Below are 7,609 nucleotides of genomic sequence, written 5' to 3'. Positions count from 1 at the left end.
ATAACCATATCACGAGAACCTATATTAGGAATATACATAAAATCCAAACATATTTGAATCTTAATCCCAGATCTACCACCACTAAAGAACCAACCCAAGATTATTTAACCCAAAAATTACAAGGGTACAATAAGTTGATAGCTCAACCAAAAACTAAAGCAAATTTAGTCAAAACCTGTTATAACTATGGATTATTAAGTACAGTTTATACATACGATGGAGAGGAACTAAACGGTATACCAGAGATACACAGAGCATTCATAACCTATAAAAGAGTAACAAAAGGCAATCTATTTTATGTAAAGTTTTATGCGGCGGAGATACTATATGATGAAATAAAACCAATAATACAAGTTGTAAAAATAGGATTAACCAGAGATATGATAATTGCAGAAGATATCGGACAACAACCAGAGATACAAGAAATTGAGATACCAAGTTTCTATGCTAATAAGAGAATAATTGGTATGTCAACAATTATCCAAGAACTAGCAAATAATTATCTAAATGAAAATGCAATATGGAGTTATTATTCACGAGACCAACTTATGATATATTCAAACTCAAGGGAGCTAAGGCAAGCAAATATGGACGAAGTACAAAAATGGATATTATCTCTACTCAAACCAGAAGAACAACCTATTACCAGAGCATTAAAGAAGGGATTCATCTCAAATGAACTATTAACCAGATATTGTAAGCTAATTGGACACAAATATCCAGACCATATATGTTCAAAATATAATGGGGAAGATAATGCGATTCTTGATGTCCAGCTGGAATGATCAAATAAGATAGAGACGAAAAAAGATAAGAAGAAGAAGACAAAAATAAAAAGACACATGTGCAAAGAAAGTCGTAGATAAAGAGATAAGGCAAAGAATAGATATAGCCAAAAGCAAATAATATAAAAAAGTATCATGTAAATATTATTAGTCTTATGGTGTCTTATTGTAAGAAGACAAGTAGTGTGCATTATTGTGTAGTGTAAATTAGTCAACAAGTAGGGTAGTGTGCATGTGCATATTAAAAGTGGTAGAGACAAGTGTAAAGTGGGTAGGTGTGGTAATGTAAAAAGTCATAAAGTAAATAATAATGTGTAAGAAAGTCATGGTAGTGCATTATTGTGCAGATAGGATAGAATTTGTAAGTGCAGTAGGATTTCCTTTCTATATAAAGGAAGGAACATGTAACATAAAATGCAGACTTTGAATAAACGAAGTACTTTCCTAAAAAAAAAGCTCTCTCAAATATTTAAAATACTTAATAGATAATGAAACAACCCTCAGCTATCATGGATAAACAAGAGGCAAAAGTATATTGTTCAAAAAATATGCAGAACTAATTTCATATATTCCTGAATATCATATATATGATTGAATAAATTTATGTTAGTTATTATGTATTAGAATTATTTGAATCATGATTTCTAGTTTATTAGCACACTGAAAACAGGAAGAAAACTTCTATACTATGTCATCCTAATGTTGAAATCGGTAGGCGAGGAAAGCCGTTTAGGGGAGTAAACAAAGGTGAGGCACTGATAAGGAGGAAGTATCTGCTAAAGTATGATGCTAATAGTGACAGGAGAACATGATAAACAGATAATCTAGTTCATAATGATCGAATTTAATCAATTATGAATATGATAGGAAGGAATAATTTGAAATAAAAAACCTCCATGATAAAGGACATGACTACATACATGCATGATGAAATGATGAAATGATAAAAAATTATGAAACTTTAATCTTATATATACTTAAAGGTATAAAAATAATTGAATTAAGAAGAATCATATGGGAAAAAATATTTAATGATAACGAATCAGAAGATATATTAAACCAACAATGGTATGAAATAGACCTACATGATTTAGAAATAAATTCAGACTAAAATGAACTACAAATATTTATAATATTGGACAGAATCTATGGAAGATATAAAACTATTAGAACAATTAATGGAAGAAAATTTATATATGTACCTAAGAACCCAAGATATGTTATATCTAGAATATATCATAAATAATATTAAAGAGATATTAAGATTAAAACACCAAGCAAAAGAATATTATAATAAAATCTTTAAAATGAATTCTTCACCTACCAAAAATGGTACACCTACCAAAAAAAGTCATGAATTCCTTACCTACCACACTACCAAAAATATCTTAGTATATCATGAATTTATCATCTACCAGTAAAATGAATTCCGCACCGAAAAATGGTATGGAGGAGAGTATAATTTTTAATAATAAAAGAAATGAACAATATATTTGGAAAAATACAAATATTTTACTAACCGTGTCAATTTATTAGTTAAGGAAACATTATGGTAACCGTGCCAATGTATTAGTTAAGGAAACTTTTTGTAACCGTGTCAATTGATTAGTTTAGGAAACCTTTTGAAAACCGTGTCAACTTATTAGTTAAGGAAACTTTCTGTTAACCGTGTCAATTAATCAGCTTTGTGTGTATATATATGGTAACCCGTGTCAATTTTTCATATTTGCAGCTCTCTTATTTGTTGGGTGTCGCTAAAAAGAATTGTTTGTTTCTCTGTTTATTGGTATGAATATGAATTCTTGGCAAATTGCTCATGAGAATCCTGCTCTGTTTCTCACAGATGGTCAGTATATTGATGGTGTCTTCGTTACTGATGCTGCTCCTCTCTTTCCTTCACAACCCCACAAAAGGAGTAGTACTTTTCTTAATTTTTCCCTTTTCTCATCAAATTAGGCTTCCCACTCACTTGTGATTTTCTAAATATTATAGAAACTCACTAATTCAATCCTATTCCTAATCAGTTTAGGTTTGCTAGTAATATTTTATTATAAATAAACTTGAAAGGGGGTAAGTCTCCCATTAGTTAAAAAAAATATTGATTTCCTCTCTCAATACTGCAATATGTTTCCAACAGGGCTTGTATGCCACAACTGCTTCAAGAACTCTTTTGTTAGCGTTACACCAATTCCCCCAATTGCTTCTTCTTCTTTACCCTATTTAACCATTCACTTTACTTTCAGTATAATACATCAATATTAGTACATAAGACCCAATATTAATGATCAAGCATCCGAATACCGGGGTGCAATACAGGACTACTGTTCAACCACGTCGACCCAAATTATTATTCATCTTTCCGATACCATGTTCTATGAGAAACTCTATCACGCTATATCACAAGTGTTTATGCCTTTTAAGGACGAGTTTGAAGATCAACAACACAGTATAGTTGATGAAACAACTCGTCAGTTGCAAAGCATCACGACTACTGAGATGTCAGAGGTATGTGTGCATGTGGAATTACAGATTGATCACTATTGCGATGGAAGAATTTTGTTAGCATTTGAAGAATCATCATCCATGGATGGAATGATGCCGGCAAGTAAATCATCAATAGAGTTGCTAGAGTCGATGGAAGCTGATGAAAGAAATAGCAACGATGAGTGTTTGGTATGTCTAGATGAGCTAGGGGAGGAAACTGAAGTAGTGCGCTTGCCTTGCTCTCATATGTTTCATGCTGAGTGTATTATCAAGTGGTTAGAGAATAGCTATTACTGCCCGCTTTGCCGCTTTCAGATGCCCACAGATTAGACAAGACTGCATAAAGGATCAACAATCTAAAGCCAAAAACAATTTTGTAGACGTATTTTGCATTGCTACTATTACTAGGAGATGTATAATTAGTTCATATTCTTCCATGTATAATGTATGCACTACTACGCTAAACCATAAAAATTGGATTATGGTGTATTATGAATATTCATTTTTGTCATACATTTGTGTTGGAATATTATGGTACTTTGTTTGAATGATTTCGAATTGTGTAATGAATAATTATATGGTTTGATATCTTACCAAGTTTATAATTATGAGTTAGTAGCCTTCAATTCTTTTATTTGTGGTGTACGTATAGAGTTCTTTTCATGTTAGTTAGTATTGTTTCTATTTTATGATCATTACGTAAACTTACATTATTATCTCGTCACACCAAATTATTGGAGAAGTCGTACAATTATTAAATGAGCATTTTCTTTTTTGATTAAATCAAAAATCGAACTGTTAAATGAGCATTTTCTTTTTTGATTAAATCAAGAAGTGCTTACAAATTCGCTTTGCTAATTACCATCACAAATACACGAGAAAAATAAGGTCTCACTCATTGATATACTAATTTAAATGATTTTTTTTTTCATACAAACAAGTATACACTATATGTTCGAGCATAATGCTGCGGATACATATACTATAGTTTTGCTTAATAGGAAGGAACTCTACATATTCACACATAGTGATCGAGTATCTCATCCACTGGGGTATATTTAACATCAGGATAAACTTGTGATGCCTCTACTCCAAATGATGGATCAATTTCCAAATTAGTCTGTTCACCCTTCACAAAAGCAGGGTAAGAGATCGATAATGCCAAATTCAATGGAAACGAGGCTTCTGCAAGAAAGAAATACAAACAAGAAGTTACGTACGCCCCATGGACAACATACACTTGACACTAAGGCTAGAATGAGATTGTGTTTACCTTGTATGTTGTTGAGAAGTTGTTCCTCTGGTACATATATTCTTTCAAGATTCTTTCCATTTTTGTTCTCCCACAAAGATACCAACTCGTTTAATGTAATTATATTGTGCGGAGGCTTGACGTAGAGAATTTTGTTAAGCGTTCTTGGATCATCCACAGCCTTTATAGTGTAGATACCAATGTCTTCTTCCTTGTTAAAAATAACTGTAGATACAAAAAGAGTTAGTAAGAAAATATGTCGTATGAATAATTTAAATCATCAAATTTGAGTTTACCTTTAGTATTGCCATCTCCTAAAATGAACGCAGTCTTTGGGAGGACCTTCAGGTCCAAGTTGTGCCAAATTTGGAAGAAAATAATGAGCACAATAGAAGCTAGAAACATAAGTGAATGGTATTCCTTCAGCTTCAACAGCGCGGCTAATTTGAATTTTAGTATTAAATAATGTTTTAGCAGGCTCAACGGTATGCACACGATCTATATCATTCCCAAATTCAGAGGGAAAGAATCGCTGAAAGCAAGAGGCAATAAGAAAGTGTCATATATCCGAGCTACATATATCATTCAACGTATCTCGAGACACAAAAATTTGATAAGATAGGTAATATTGTGAACTAGAGTGTATCTAATTAGAAATAGCTTCTAAAATAGTTGAATTTATATGAATTTTCAATTTAGTATTAAACTGGTTGTTAGCCCCCGAATATACTAACCCAATCATAGCCCCATTACTTTAATTTGAATTTATTGTATATGTTTGAGGTCTATATCCACTTTTCTTGTATCAGTGTCTTATAAGTTTGATGTTGTACAATTTTCACTGCATTAGATCAACACATGTCAAATAGTGCAAATAATAACTACTTTGTCAGATTTTTCGTTTTTCGAGAGTCAGATCGAAAATTTGCGTATGAATTCTTCATTTTTTTTGAAATTAAATTTTTATATTTGTAAACTACGTGAAAAGTACTATAAGTCACAATAATTGATAATTCAAAATATTTAAAAGATCTATGAAAACTTTCGGTCAAAGATAAACTTGTTTAAATCTCAAAATTCAAAAAGTCTCACATAAAATGGGAGGAAGGGAGTACTAATTTAATTACATAATAAATTTTCAATACTTGTCAAGCTTTAAAAACAAAAAAAAAAACAAAAAAAAAACAAATTTTGAATGAAATAAATTGAGGATAATTTAATTTGAGAATAAAAGTAATAGAGTAAATCCAAATCTCTTTTTGAAATAATTTGATTTGTGAAATTCATTGGGTTAACATTTTGACTATGTTGATATAAGAAGGACAATTTGTACATATGTGAGTCATTTATAATGGTCATAGTACACACGAACCAATTTTGTAACGAGGATATCACTACTAAATGACAAAGTTAAGGATATATCAAACCCTTTTTCCTTTAATTTTAGGAACAAATTAACCTTGACATTGCCAACTTCTTTGATAGCAGCAATGATATTGAGCTGATCAGCTAATAGAGAATGACCAACAGTAGAAAACACAACATCCACTTGCTTTATTGCCTTCACTAAACTCTCATGATCATACAAATCACCCTGCATTAATTTAATCATCAAATATTGATCATCTAAATCTTTTTATAATTGAAAAGAAAAAGGAAAATTTATGTGCATACATGGAGGAAGGTGACACCAAAACTCTTGAAAGTATCTATGAGTTTGGTTTTGGTAGGATCGGAAAGAGTGGATTCTCTGACAAAGACAAATGTATGGTGACCAGCTTTAGCACTAGCTTCGACGATGAACTTTCCGACGTAACCAGTACCGCCGATGAACAGAATCTTACTTTTTCCGGCCATTGAATGGAAAAGCATTGATGAGAGAGAGAGAACTTAGTAATAGTGAAGGCTGAAGCAAATTGAGAGTGATTTGTAACTAGTAACGTGTGGGGTGTTTATAAAATAATATTTCTTTCGTCTAAAAACGAATTACCTAATTATTAGTTGATATAGGGCTTAACAAGATTAAAAAAAAGAACTTTTTAATTTTGAAATCTTAAATTAAAGTTGTGTCAAATATATCAATGTCTCCTTTAATCTTATATAAGACATTTGAAAAGCTCAAATTAAAGTGTTGCTGAAAAACATATTTAAAAAGAAAAATAAGTAATTTTTTATTTAAAAAATGATGAAAGTAATGTTCAGATAGACACTTTACTTTATCATTATTGACTGTTGAATAACCCAACTTTTAATGTGATAATTTAATTCCTTCAACTTGACTCCATGTTAAAGAGCGTGTTTGGATCGCCTCATTTTAGGTGATTATAAGTCAAAATAATTTTAAATTATTTGAATTGCTTTATTTTAAAGGCGAAATGGTCTTATGAGTTTGTATTCTAAACCCTCTTATTTTATACTTTGTCAACTAGACCCTTAAACTTATAAAAACACAATATTTGAACAAAATCTTACTTTTTCGACCATTGAATGGAAAAGCTTTGATGAGAGAGGGAGAGAGAGAACTTAGTAATAGTGAAGGCTGAAGCAAATTGAGAGTGATTTGTAACTAATAACGTGTGGGGTGTTTACAAAATAATTTTTTTTTCGTCTAAGAAAGAATGACCTAATTATTACTTGATATAGGGCTTAAGAAGATTTAAAAAAAAGAACTTTTTTAATTTTGAAATCTTAAATTAAAGTTGTGTCAAATATATCAATGTCCCATTTAATCTTATATAAGACATTTGAAAAGCTCAGACTAAAGTGTTGCTAAAAAAACATATTTAAAAGAAAAATAAGTAATTTTTTAAAAAAAATGATGAAAGTAATGTTCAGATAGACACTTTACTTTGTCATTATTGACCGTTGAATAACCCTACTTTCATTGTGATAATTTAAAGGAAAAACTACATAATATGACAAACATCAATATATATTTAAAACAAATACCTATAATTTATTTTTTTATGTTTTATGGATATAACTACACAATAAATAGCAAAGTTAATTATATACAAATAATCAGGAAAGTCATTAAATATTAAATAGGAAAATTATTATCACAAGGATAATTAATTATGTCTAGGCA

General features: G+C 30.5%; 2 pseudogenes; one reads left to right on the top strand and one right to left on the bottom strand.

Moving 5' to 3' along the window:
- Nucleotides 1–2,909: 2,909 nt before the first annotated feature.
- On the top strand, nt 2,910–3,643 carry LOC125865892 (E3 ubiquitin-protein ligase MPSR1-like; annotated as a pseudogene).
- Nucleotides 3,644–4,287: 644 nt separating this feature from the next.
- On the bottom strand, nt 4,288–6,409 carry LOC125865906 (isoflavone reductase homolog; annotated as a pseudogene).
- Nucleotides 6,410–7,609: the final 1,200 nt, after the last annotated feature.

Source organism: Solanum stenotomum, chromosome 5, assembly GCF_019186545.1.
Source record: "Solanum stenotomum isolate F172 chromosome 5, ASM1918654v1, whole genome shotgun sequence".
In the NCBI taxonomy this organism is placed as follows: domain Eukaryota; kingdom Viridiplantae; phylum Streptophyta; class Magnoliopsida; order Solanales; family Solanaceae; genus Solanum; species Solanum stenotomum.
Note: the sequence above shows the minus strand (reverse complement) of the source record. Positions and strands in the feature narration are given on the sequence as shown.